This window comes from Bos mutus, chromosome 19, assembly GCF_027580195.1.
Source record: "Bos mutus isolate GX-2022 chromosome 19, NWIPB_WYAK_1.1, whole genome shotgun sequence".
Lineage (NCBI taxonomy): Eukaryota > Metazoa > Chordata > Mammalia > Artiodactyla > Bovidae > Bos > Bos mutus.
In genome coordinates, this window is record NC_091635.1 from 35,634,324 (window position 1) to 35,647,504 (window position 13,181).

The following is a 13,181-nucleotide window of genomic DNA, read 5'->3' on the forward strand; positions in this document are numbered from 1 at the left end:
TCTGCAGTAAATGCTCATTTACCTTCCCTTTGCTCCACTAGGAAGGAAGAGACGTGCTTCCCAACAGAGGATTTTATAGCTTTTGCCTAGGATTTATTCTTTCAGTCACTGAAGCTGGAGGGTAACTGGGATTGATGTTGAGAGTGGGAAAGTAGCGCTGGGCTGGCTTGTGGGAAGTGGTCACGATCACCAGGTCCCCGGGTCCCCTCCTGCTTGCCTCCACACACCAGTGTGATATGCCATTGTGTCAATCAAGGAGATGTTGATTCTACTCATAGGCAAATTGGTTTCTCGTGCTTTCAATGGATTGAAATGGGATTGTAGAAGCTCCCCAAGGTAAGCTAGGCATTGTTCAGCTTAGACCAAGTACTTTTGTCTCCCTTCAAGCGTTAGAAACCATTCTCCACTGTTCCGTCTACACTGCACACCCCCCACACCCCGGACTCATCAGCCTCTTGATAGTACTTTGGGGTCCAAGTCTTCCTCCCTTCATAACTCATTCCCTGTATCATTTAAAAAGCCTCCCAGCAGAACCATATTCCTAAGCAACAATCATTTTCTGGAAGGAAGATGACAAACACCAGTCATTTTCCATTCATGTTGAGACTTGTCCTATTTGTAAATGATCAGGACTACAGGCTGTAGAATCTTTATCTTAGCTGTCTCATCTGCCAACGTGTGCAGAATATGCCACACTATCATCAAATACCCTTTCTAAGGCACCCTAAAACAACATTTAGCCAAGATGGCTGATATGATTTTATGTGACTCTTCTACATAGTCTGGGAAGCAGGCCCTTCTGGAATAAGCCATTTATTAGGGCAGGCACAGGAGGCATTGGAACAAATTCCACGATATGTCATTTAAATATTTTTAAGCCTACTACAGACCTTCTCTTAGCCCCTGACTTCCCCAGAGCACATCATTACTCAAATCGTTTTTGTCTGAGAAAGTAAAATTCATTTTTCCCTGCAGCAATGATTTATCAGGGCTGCAAAGGAAATGGAATTAAATTAGACTCCACTGCTGCTGTCACTTTTATGATGTATACTGCCACACAGCCTACAATTCCAAGGAGAAGCCTGTCACTCAAACTTGCTACCTGGCGTCAAACAAGAATCTCTCTGCTGGAAAGCCGGCATGACTTGAATCACGTTCTGTTCGTCTACTGGCAGAGATCAAACCCCCCAAAATCATCTCACCATGGCTCAGGCTTGAGACACTGAGTAAAAACACAAAACTCTAAAATACTGCGTTTCTCTAAAACCTTTTCCATGTCTCCCAAGGACAGACTTTTTATATTGTTTCATTTCTTATATCTTTATTTTGCATGAAATAGAACATATCAATGACAGCCAAGTGGTCAACTCGCCCCGGGTTACACGGGACTGTCCTGGTTTTAGCAGTGAAAGGTCCTACATGTCAAATTCCTTGATCATGAGCAAAATGGGAAGCTGGTCATTCTAGAGCAGTGGTTCTCATTTCAACAGGAAAGAGGTGAGGGAATTTCCCCCGCCAGGGGCTATTTGGCAAAGTCTGGAGACATCCTCAGCTGTGAGAGCTGGGGGGTGGGGATGGGGAGCAATGCTGGCCTGGCATCTAGTAGGAAGAGGCCAAGGATGCCCCAAGGCAGGCATAATCTGAATTTGCCTCAGGTTAAGAATGTTCATCTACTTCATAAAGAGTTTTTGGAACTGAATCCTAAACCATCTCTCCCTTCTATGGTTTTACAATCCAGATTATCACCAAATTCTCCAGCATATCTAACCTCATTTTGCAATTTATGTTCATTTGGGAATATTTTTTGGCTTCAGGGGTTCTTGAACATCATCAGGCCAAATGTGGTCCAAATGGAGTCTAATTTCATTTTCTCAACAGGGGTCAGAATTATGACAGTCTCAACTAGACACTTTGAACTTAAACATTCCGGGCAGGGAGTCCTTCTGAGTTCACAAAATAACAGTGCTTTGGGAAGAACTTCCTGGGGTCCAGTGGTTGGGATTCAGCATGTTCACTGCCAGGCCTGGGTTCAATCCCTGGTTGGAGAACTGAGATCTTGAAAGTCACGTGATGCAGCCAAAACCCCCACCCCAAAACCAATCAACACACAAACAAAAAAACTGTGCGTCACACAAGATTTTCTGCCGAACCGCATATCTGAAACTAGCCACTATCTATGCTAAGATTAGGCTCAAAGAACTGCAGTTCATTTAAGTGACTTTTAAAAAATAATTTTATTTATTTATGGTTGCACTGGGTCTTCACTGCTGCGTGCGGGCTTCCTCTAGCTGCAGTGAGCCAGGGCTCCTCTTCGTTATGGCTGCTCTCGTGGTGGAGCGCAGGCTCTGGGCTCGCTGCTTCAGTAGCTGTGACGCACCAGCTTAGTTGTGATGCGGCATGTGGATTCTTCTTGGACCAGCAATCGAACCCATGTCCCCTGCATTGGCACGTGGATTCTTATCCACTCTACCATCAGGGAAGTCCCATTTAAGTGTTTCTTAAAAGGTCTTAGCTACCTTCATACCTCCATTTCCCACTGGTCCAAGACGGATATTCTGATCTTTTCTTTTTTGTGCCCAAATCTGACATTTAACAGTCGTTTGATAATAATCAATTGTCCCTCTCCAGTTGTGTATACAGTGATTTCTGAGGTCTTTAAATTTCTTTTCCGCTGCTATGACTTACTCATTTGCTCCTTAATGCATTGGTTTCTGGCTGGTCTTTTCGTTCTGATCTTAATGTAATTCTTTATACTGTAGCAAAGAGATGAACAGAGTTTCTGGACTACAGCCATTACCTGTGGGAGATAAGGCTGCTGGGGCATCACCCACAGAAGTTCCTTGAACTTGGACACTGCTGCCACTCTTCCTATAAAAGGATGGTATGTTCTGGATTCTGGGAAAAGAAGCCTACCTTGTGTCAGTTCTTAGAAGGCTCCGTGTGTGAACAGCGGGAGGCTAATGTGGCAGGGGTGCTGGGGAGCACCTAGGGGAGTCGACCACATGTGTCGGCATCACTGGGTAGGAGCGTGGCAGAATCACGGTGGAAACTGCTTGACAGAATGACCCTGAAGACCCCAACCAGGCCGAGACATCCCGCTTCTGTGGCTTTTCCATGGGCGTAATCAAAGGGACAGAAGGCATGGGGCCCGGCAGCATGAGAATGCCTGATGTGTTCTTAAGGATTGAGATGGGGACCAAATGAAGAGCGTGGACTGAAAGGTACGTCTGAAAGAGGGCCCTCACGTGTTCTATTTTTTCTAATGTATATTAAAAATACTATTAATTTATTTAATATTATATGCAATAGACATGAATTGAATATTTATTTAGGATATATGACTAAGCATTCTAAAATATATTATGTTCTTATACAGATGGCTATTGTGTACTGCCTGTTACCCATAACTAGAATGCAAGTCACACCAGGGTACAGATCTTTGTCCTCTTCACTGCTGCTCCCCAAGCCAGCACCTAAAATGATGACTGGCACACAGCAGGTGCTTAATAAATATTCTCTGAATTAATGAAGATCATCTCTGGATATTCAGAAATCAATAATAACCATGAGGAGTCTTTCAAAATAGCGTGGGAATAAGCTCTTAGGTCAGAATCTCTGGCTCCAACACTTCCTCTATGACCTTTTGCCTGGGCAGTGGGCTCTCCCACTGCCACATGAACTGTGGCTCTAGGCTCTTACTTTGGGGGAAGATCTGGGAGAACAGGAAGAAAAAATGAGAAAGAAAGACCCAAGCCACAGCATCAAGGCTCTACCAATGAGCTGGTAGGTAAAGTGACCATCTGGTGGCTTTGCTTATCCAGGTAAACAAGATTCATGGCATAGGGAAGCTGTCCCCTTTTCTACCCAGAGCCACTAGAAGCCAGGAGAGGTTGCCCTGGAAGGCAAGAGCCATGTAGTGGGAGAAAGGTCTTCGCCATGCAAATCATTTCAGGCATTAGGCGGAATCACCGTTAGAAGCTGGCAACCCTCCCTGACTGGCAGCTGCCAGCACAGCCTAATTAATCCAGCAGCCATAGTGGAGAAGAACATGACACTTCATGACTGATAAACAAGCCTAAAAATAGGCTCCATCTTTTCTCCAATTCCCCTCCACCCCCATCTGCTTCTCTCGTGAGTTTCAGTGAGAGGGGACCGGAGTGAAGCTAGGAATGAGGTGAAAATGAAAGGGGACAAAAGAAAAGCTCCATCCTCGTAAGATTCTGGATGATAGGTTTTATTTAGAATCACTATTCCAGATTTGTATCTTGACTCTTTTCCCCAGACGCCAGTTGAAATCAGGATTTTTGCAGACAAGCCAAGAAACACCACTTATTTGGTTGACTGAACTGGACTGAAGGCCCAAGGACAACCACCAGATGTACTAATGTATTAGTACTAATGTAACGTTCTAAATGCATTAGGGCAGCCACCCAAATGTATTACGCACAACAGTGTATCAGACACTATAGGAAGGGCCAGAGAATGGAGTAACCCCACAATCCAGGGAGCTAAGCGACAAGAACTAAAAGGATAAATGGCATTTGAAAAAGACACTACACTCAATTTAAAAATGGGCAAAGGATTTCAATAGACATGTCTTCGAAGAAGACATATAAATGGCTAATGAGCACATGAAAAGATGCTCAATATCATTAGTCATTAGGAAAATGCCAATCAAAACCCAAACAAGATACCACTTCAAACCCACTAGGATGGCTGTAATCAAAAAGACAGACAATAACAAGTGTTGGTGATTATGCAGAGAAATTGGAACCCTCATACATTGCTGGAGGGAGTATAAAATAGTACAGTCACTTTGGAAAACAGTCTGGAAGTCCCTCTCCCCACTCACTAGCAGCCAGGCTTGACCTGGGAACTCAGTGGGATGTTTATGCCTGGAATTTTATTTTATTTGGCCATACTGTGCATCTTGTCAGAGAAGGCAATGGCACCCCACTCCAGTATTCTTGCCTGGAGAATCCCAGGGATGGGGGAGCCTGGTGGGCTGCTGTCTATGGGGTCGCACAGAGTCAGACACGACTGAAGTGACTTAGCAGCGGCAGCAGTGCATCTTGTGGGATCTCAGTTCACCAACCAGGGATTGAACCTGGTCCATGGCAGTGAAAGCCTAGAATCCTAACCACTAGACCACCAGAGTTATTCCCTATGTTTGGCATTTTAGAACAAAGGCTAGAAAGAAAAAATGGACAGCTCAGGCCTACCCACGGCAGCCATGATGGTAATGGCAAAATGAAAAGGTCAGTTTCACTGAAGATGGTTCATCATTGTTGTTCTTGGCTTCTTGGAGCTGCCCTGAACTGATAGCTATCCAATCTCAAGCTTCCAGATAATTCTGTGGACCACTAACATCCTTCCATGAAATGTCCTTTCTGATCAAGACAGACCTGGGGAGGAGGCCCTGATGACACAGCCATTGAGTACTTCCAGTGCTCCAGATAGTTGCTCTGGGTAATAAATCGATAAAGCAGTTTCTGAATGTGATTTGCCTTGCCATACACATTGATGTAAAGAAGGGAATCTATTACTTTTGCCAGATCATGAGTTCAGGTCCATAGGACATTGATATTTCTGAGCACCGGAACAACTTAGTAACTTCCAGTCCAACTTTTAGAACCCACTTACCTGTGGTCAGTGAGGGGGTCCACAACACGCTGCAGTGACATCAGCATTATTTGAGCTGAAGACATTTGAGAATCCAACAGTTGCAGGAAGACATTTTTTCTGAATTCTGCTTATCCTCATAAAAACAGAGCCTCCCAAAAGAATTCAACTGTTATAAATCCCCTCTCCAGGAGTTTTGCAACCAGAGAAGATTGACTCCTATCACCAGAGACAAGAAGTAAGCACAGGACAAGAAAGCACCTAAACAGACATTGTCACAAACCTATCTTCTCTCTCCTGTTCTCCTGAGGCCCCATTTATTTTTCATACAAGACACTTCTTTTCCCATAAGTCCCTTTTCTCTCCCTCCCCTATTAAAATGGTATATAAGCCCCAAATTCTAACCACTCCTTTGAGTCATATTTTTCTGGATGCTCTTGCCTATGTACATGGATAAAAACGTGTCTTTTCTCCTGTTAATCCATCAGTTTCAGTTTAATTTGCAGGACCCGAACCATCAATATGAAATGGATTACAAACAGCTGAGAAAAGAGAATCGAAAGGCCAAGGAGAAAAGGAAATTCCCATTTGAATGCAGAGTTCCAAAGAATACCAAGGAGAGATAAGAAAGCCTTTCTAAGTGAACAATGCAAAGAAATAGAGGAAAACAACAGAATGGGAAAGACTAGAGATCTCTTCAAGAAAATTAGAGATACCAAGGGAACATTTCATGCAAAGATAGGCACAATAAAAGAAAGAAACAGTTTGGACCTAACAGAAGCAGAAGATATTAAGAAGAGGTGGCAAGAATAAACAGAAGAACTGCACAAAAAAAGGTCTTAATGACTCAGATAATCATGATGGTGTGATCACTCACTGAGAGTCAGACATCCTGGAATGCATCCTGGAAGTCAAGTGGGCCTTAGGAAGCATCACTACGAACAAAGCTAGCAGAGGTGATGGAATTCCAGCTGAGCTATTTCAAATCATAAAAGACGATGCTGTTAAAGTGCTGTAGAAGGGAAGGGCAATCCACTCCAGTGTTCTTGCCTGGAGAATCCCATGGATGGAGGGGCCTGGAGGGCTACTGTTCATGGGGTTGCACACAGTTGGACACAACTGAAGTGACCTAGCACAATATGCCAGCAAATGTGGAAAACTCAGTAGTGGCCACAGGATTGGAAAAGGTCAGTTTTCATTCCAATGCCAAAGAATGTTCAAACTACCGCAAAATTGTACTCATTTCAAGTGCTAACAAGGTCATGCTCAAAATCCTACAAGCTATGTTTCAACAGTACGTGAACTGAGAACCTCCAGATGTACAACCTGGATTTAGAAAAGGCAGAGGAACCAGAGATCAGATTGCCAACATCCACTGGATCATAGAAAAAGCAAGAGAATTCCAGAAAAACATCTACTTTTGCTTCATTGACTATGCTAAAGCCTTTGACTGTGTGGATCACAACAAACTGTGGCAAATTCTTAAAGAGATGGGAATACCATACCACCTTACCTGCCTCCTGAGAAATCTGTATGCAGGTCAAGAAGCATCAGTTAGAACCAGACATGGAACAACAGATTGGTTCAAAATTGGGAAAGGAGTGCATCAAGGCTGTGTATTGTCACCCTGTTTATTTAACTTATATGCAGAGTACATCAAGCAAAATGCCAGGCTGGATGAAGCAAAAGCTGGAATCAAGATTGCTGGGAGAAATATCAATAACATCAGATATGCAGATGACACCACCCTTATGGCAGAAAATGAAGAGGAAATAAAAAGCCTTTTGAGGAAGGTGAAATAGGAGAGTGAAAAAGTTGGCTTAAAACTCAACATTTAAAAACTAAGATCAAGGCATCTGCTCTCATCACTTCAGGGCATATAGATGGGGAAACAATACAAACAGTGACAGATTTTATTTTCTCGGGCTCCAAAATCACTGCGGATGGTGACTGCAGCCACGAAATTAAAAGACGCTTGCTCCTTGGAAGAAAAGCTATGACAGACCTAGACAGCGTATTAAAAAGCAGAGACATTACTTTGCTGACAAAGGTTCGTCTGGTCAAAGCTATGGTTTTTCCAATAGCCATGTATGGATGTGAGAGTTGGACCATAAAGTAAGCTTAGCGTCCAAGAACTGATGCCTTCAAACTGTGGTGTTGGAAAAGACTCTTGAGTCCCTTGGACTGCAAGGAAATTGAACCAGTCAATCCTAAAGAAATCAACCCTTAATATTCATTGGAAGGACTGATGCTGAAGCTGAAGCTCCAATACTTTGGCCACCTGATTTGAAGAACTGACTCACTGGAAAAGACCCTGATGCTGGGAAAGACTGAAGGCAGGAGGAGAAGGGGACGACAGTGGATGAGATGTTTGGATGGCACCAAACATTACCAACTCAATGTCCATCACCAACTCAATGGACATGAGTTTGAGCAAGTTCCAGGAGACGGTAAAGAACACGGAAGCCTGGTGTGCTGCAGTCCATGGGGTCGCAAGGAGTCAAGACGTGACTGAGCGACTGAACAACAAAAAGTGGATGGAAGAAAAGTTTTTCCTCCTTGACACCACTCATAAGATGGACAGCTGGACTTACAAATAATGAAATCAGTTGACCTAGGCCCTACTTTGATCAGAATACAAGGACCATGTCTTACTTATTAAGAGATTCTTAATACCAGAACAATTTGTTACATATTGTCAATTTCAATAAATATTCAATTAATGAATTACAATTATAAAGCAGCCTCACCATAATGAGAGTCCCAAGATCTCTGCATGCAGGATATGTGTTAGCCTGAGGTGGGTTAACTCTAGTTCGTAACTACAAAGTAGTGAAAAGTGTTCGTTGCTCAGTCATGTCCTATTTTTTGAGACCCTGTGGACTGTAGCCCGCCAGGTTCCTCTGTCCATGGGATTTCCCAGGCAAGAATACTGGAGTGGGTTGCCATTTCCTCCTCCAGGGGATCTTCCCGACCCAGGGATTGAACTTGGCTCTCCTCCATTGCACATGGATTCTTTACAGTCTGAGCCACCAGGGAAGACAGTTTACTTTTATGATTACGAAAATAGGTATTTTATAGTTATGTCAAGCATCAATTTTTTTCTTTTTTGTTACTAAACCATAATCTTCCTGGTTCTGAGATAAAATAACGGACTTACTTAGATTTGTGCAAAAGGAGCTAAAAGTACTTTTTCCTGTGCTTTGTTGGTTACTCATTTACGTGTGCTGGAGGAGAGTTGGAGTAATGTCTGAAACATACTTCAAGCGTAGAAAATTAGGATTCAAAAGGATCTGAAACGCTATTTTAACTGCCTACTTGATGTCTGAAACTGCCTGAGAAGTGAGTATTCTACTATGCTCAAACACTCCCAGCAACAGCACAATGTACTATATAAATCACCCTACTATGTTTTCTGATGGCTTGAATACTTAGATTTCTTCCTTAAACTGAGCCTAAATCTTTCTCCTGGCATTCTCACCCACTGGTCTTAGTCTAATTGGTCCTCTTGAGGTCACACAGAATACATGGGCCTAATTATTCTTCCACCTGATCACACCATTATATGCCCTAATATAGCTTTTCCAGGTTAAATGTCCTTGGCTTCGTCCAGTATTCTTCACATCACTGGGGTTTCTAATCCTAAGATTCATATGAAGAATTTTGGAAAAGTTCAGTAAGTAGGAGAGACTTACCCTACCAGACATCAAGACTATTTATAAAGCTATAGTAACTGGGAATTTTAGGATTATATCCTTAAATTCTATCTAAAAACAACCTTGTTGGCATTTTAATTAGATCTACTTTAAATTTATAACGGACCTGAAAATTGATTGGAACTTTATAATGCAGCATGTCCCATTCATGAATACTCTCATTTGTGCAGGTTTTTAAAAAATGTCCTCTGTTAATTGTTCATATTTTCTCCAAAAAGATTTTGTGTATCTGTAGATTTTTTTACTGGGTACCTTAAGTTTCCTTTTCTCTTATAAACGGAATTTTTAAAACTTATTTTTTCCACTTATTGCTCCCATTGTGTAATAGTGCTATTGATTTTTCTATTATGAATTTTATACCCAGCAATCTTGTCAAATTCTCATATTAATATTAATGAACAAAATCTGATCAAGTCATGAATTATTATTACTATTATGCTGCTAAGGCTCTTCAGTCATGTCCAACTCTGTCCCATAGATGGCAGCCCACCAGGCTCTGCCCTCCCTGGGATTCTCTAGGCAAGAACACTGGAGTGGGTTGCCATTTCCTTCTCCAATGCATGAAAGTGAAAAATGAAAGTGAAGTCGCTCAGTCCTGTCCGACTCTATGTGACCCCATAGACAGCAGCCTACCAGGTTCCTCTGTCCATGGGATTTTCCAGGCAAGAGTACTATACTCTGAAGTATTTGATTAGCTAAAGTTTCATGTAGGATTTTCATGTCTACATTCTTAATTGAAATTGATCTGTTAAGTTTCTCTTTGTAATGTTATTGCTCAGTTTTGTTATCAAGATTCATGTAGTAGGCACTACTTGTTGCCTTCTCAGCCATCACCATGTGTTCCTCATCCCCTTTCTTAGAAACACCTTGAATATCTTACCCTTTTTAATCATGGAGGAAAATCTCACATCTCATTGGCTGAACTAGGTTACACGTCATCCCTAGCTGCAAAGGTGGCTGGGAAATTAAGTATCTTATCTGACATTTTCAACCCATTAAATGCTTAGAAACGTTTATATTTCTATATGTTGTGGGAGTTCACTTATTGTTTTTAGTTCAGTTCAGTCGCTCAGTCGTGTCCGACTCTTTGAGACCCCATGAACCGCAGCACACCAGGCCTCCCTGTCCATCACCAACTCCCAGAGTCCACCCAAACCCATGTCCATTGAGTTGATGATGCCATCCAATCATCTCATCCTCTGTCGTCTCCTTCTCCTCCTGCCCTCAATCTTTCCCAGCATCAGGGTCTTTTCCAATGAGTCAGCTCTTTGCATCAGGTGGCCAAAGTAGTGGAGTTTCAGCTTCAACATCAGTCCTTTCAATGAACACCCAGGACTGATTTCCTTTAAGATGGACTGGTTGGATCTCCTTGCAGTCCAAGGGACTCTCAAGAGTCTCTTCCAACACCATAGTTCAAAAGCATCAATTCTTTGGCGCTCAGCTTTCTTCACAGTCCAACTCTCACATCCATACCTGACCACTGGAAAAACCATAGCTTTGACTAGATGGACCTTTGTTGGCAAAGTAATGTCTGTTTTTTTAATATGCTGTCTAGGTTGGTCATAACTTTCCTTCTAAGGAGTAAGCATCTTTTAATTTCATGGCTGCAATCACCATCTGCAGTGATTTTGGAGCCCCCCAAAATAAAGTCAGCCACTGTTTCCGCATCTATCTGCCATGAAGTGATGGGACAGGATGCCATGATCTTAGTTTTCTTAATGTTGAGCTTTAAGCCAACTTTTTCACTCTCCTCTTTCACTTTCATCGAGAGGCTTTTCAATTCTTCTTCACTTTCTGCCATAAGGGTGGTGTCATCTGCATATCTGAGGTTATTAATATTTCTCCCAGCAATCTTGATTCCAGCTTGTGCTTCCTCCAGCCCAGCATTTCTCATGATGTACTCTGCATATAAGTTAAATAATCAGGGTGACAATATACAGCCTTTTCCTATTTGGAACCAGTTCCTATTTGGAACCTATTTGGAACAAATTGTTCCATGTCCAATTCTAACTGTTGCTTCCTGACCTGCATACAGGTTTCTCAACAGGCAGATCAGGTGGTCTGGTATTCCCATCTCTTTCAGAATTTTCCAGTTTATTGTGATCCACACAGTCAAAGGCTTTGGCATAGTCAATAAAGCAGAAATAGATGTTTTCTGGAATTCTCTTGCTTTTGATGATCCATTGGATTTGGGAATTTGATCTCTGGTTCCTCTGCCATTTCTAAAACCAGCTTGAACATCTCGAAGTTCACAGTTCACGTATTGCTGATGCCTGGCTTGGTGAGATGAGTGCAATTGTGCGGTAGTTTGAGCATTCTTTGGCATCGCCTTTCTTTGGGATTGGAATGAAAACTGACCTTTTCCAGTCCTGTGGCCACTGCTGAGTTTTCCACTCATATGCTGGCATATTGAGTGCAGTACTTTCACAGCATCATCTTTCAGGATTTGAAATAGCTCAGCTGGAATTCTGTCACCTCCACTAGCTTTGTTTGTTGTGATGCTTCCTAAGGCCCACTTGACTTCACATTCCAGGATGTCTGGCTCTAGGTCAGTGATCACACCATCGTGATTATCTGGGTCGTGAAGCTCTTTTTTGTACAGTTCTTCTGTGTATTCTTGCCACCTCTTCTTAATATCTTCTGCTTCTCTGTTAGGTCCCTACCATTTCTGTCCTTCACTGAGCCCATCTTTGCATGAAACGTTCCCTTGGTATCTCTAATTTTCTTGAAGAGATTGCTAGTCTTTCCCATTCTATTGTTTTCCTCTATTTCTTTGCATTGATCACTGAGGAAGGCTTTTTTATCTCTCCTTGCTAATCTTCAGAACTGTGCATTCAAATGGGTATATCTTTCCTTTTCTCCTTTGCTTTTCGCTTCCCGTCTTTTCACAGCTATTTGTAAGGCCTCCTCAGACAGCCATTTTGCTTTTTTGCATTTCTTTTTCTTGGGGATGGTCTTGATTGCTGTCTCCTGTACAATGTCATGAACCTCTATCCATAGTTCATCAGGCACTCTGTCTGTCAGATCTAGTCCCTTAAATCTATTTCTCACTTCCAATGTATAGTCATAAGGGATTTGATTTAGGTCATACACTTATTGTTTTAGCAATTTCTTATTGTCATGCTTTGAAATCAGCCAATAGCACCTACATGATATCAATTTTCTAGTATTTGAGACTGGTTTCTGGCCTACTTTGTATTCAGTTTTTATATACTTTCATGTGTGTTTGAAAGGCATGTTGGTTCCATGGTCTATTAATATCCACTAGGTCAAGCTTGTAATTCAGTTGTTTATATCTTCTTTATGCTTGTTATTAGTAAGTTGTCTACTTGCTCTATCAGTTTATTAAAGAAGTAAGTTAAAATCTCCCATTATAACTTCAGGGCACTTGTGATTTTGTTAGTGTTGCCATATCTTTGTTGAGCTAGGTTCAGGTTTAGGATTTAACACATTATTGTGATTAGTGATATATTTTGATTTATCATCTGACAAACACAACTTATGTTTTCTATTTACCATACGTTTTTGTAGACTTCTCTTTGTTCTTCTTCTGCCTTCTATTGGATTGATCATGCTTTCTAAAACCGTGCATGACCAAAACATATTATTTTACTATTCTTTTAGAGGTTACTTTTACATTTTGAATAGGCATATTTGCTTTACATTTTTAAAATTAATAAGCATGTCTTTCCTCTTTCTAGATATTATTAGCAACTTACAGCATTTCGTTTTTACTATGCCTACCGACTCAATGGACATGAGTTTGGGTAAACTCCAGGAGCTGGTTATGGACAGGGAGGCCTGGCATGCTGCAGTCCATGGGGTTGCAAAGAGTCGGACACG

General features: G+C 41.9%; 1 protein-coding gene across 1 annotated transcript in view; it reads right to left on the bottom strand.

The window, feature by feature from the left end:
• Positions 1–13,181, bottom strand: part of PITPNC1 (phosphatidylinositol transfer protein cytoplasmic 1) — a 264,102-nt gene that overhangs the window by 115,454 nt on the left and 135,467 nt on the right. The gene's annotated exons all lie outside the window — the stretch shown is intronic.